Source organism: Mandrillus leucophaeus, unplaced genomic scaffold (assembly GCF_000951045.1).
Source record: "Mandrillus leucophaeus isolate KB7577 unplaced genomic scaffold, Mleu.le_1.0 Scaffold1140, whole genome shotgun sequence".
NCBI lineage: Eukaryota > Metazoa > Chordata > Mammalia > Primates > Cercopithecidae > Mandrillus > Mandrillus leucophaeus.
In genome coordinates, this window is record NW_012099655.1 from 147,595 (window position 1) to 148,746 (window position 1,152).

The window sequence follows — 1,152 nt, forward strand, 5'->3', positions numbered from 1 at the left end:
ACCCAAGAAGAATTGAACACTGTTTGGAGCCCAGATTGCATTCATTTCAGATTCCTTATAATTTATACTAACTTTATTACACTTATTTGCATAGATTTTCCAGCTTATTTAACTGTTCTTAGTTAAGGAATGAGAAATTATATACCTTATTTACAGTTATAATTTTGATGACTCGCATAGTCACTGGCATTAAGCAGATGCTACATAAATTCTGGATAAATTTCATAAAATTCAGAGAAGTTTTACTCACCAGAATGGATTTCTTAGTAGAAACAAATCTCAGTTGATCCTGAGACTGAGCATCTTTGTTCTAGAATCAAGCTGTTATTTTAGTCCATGAAATTTCCATGTAGGGAAAGGACTGAAATGCTTTTATATAGGACCAAACAGGATGTAACTGCCCAGGGACATCTAAATTTCCTATTAACTAAGTGGTATTTGAAATAAAGCCAGTGCTGTCCAGGCACTAGGGACAAACATCCTGTGCAGGGAAGTTGGTGTTTCAGATAAATACTATGAGTTCAAAGCGGGGGATTTCATGGACCTCTCACTCAAGGAATTGCCTCAGTGAAAAGTAGTTAATTACTATCTTGGTTTAGCTAACTGTTGTAGTCGATGCATTTCAGGTTAAAAAATGAATATTATACATAACGTTTTCTGTAATATAAATTCACAGGTTTTTCTAGTAAAAACTATATTTTTCATTAATTAACCATTTCAGTTTAACTGGTCACCAATAAAATCATGCATGATTGCATTGGCCTTATGCAAAAAAAAAAAAAAAAAGGAATACTTAGTAATTGTTTGTTTACATAAACCCATACATAATAGTAGAATCAAATAATCTCAGAATAAAACCAGTACTTAGAGAGCTAAACTTTCTTCAAACATGGTGTCTTTTCTAAAATAACTTGAAACTTATAATCCAGTCCTCATTTTAACAATCTCCTAGATGAATATGAATAATTTTTACTCAAAAGTGAATGAATTCCATTCTTAAATATGTGTGATTATGGAAAAGGCATTTTTAAATCGTGGTAAGGACACAACATAAAATCTACCTTCTTAGCATTGAAAGAAATTTTTAAAAACCTTTTAGTATGAAAAATTTAATATATTGTATATTTTACTTGGCAAACATTTAAAAATAGC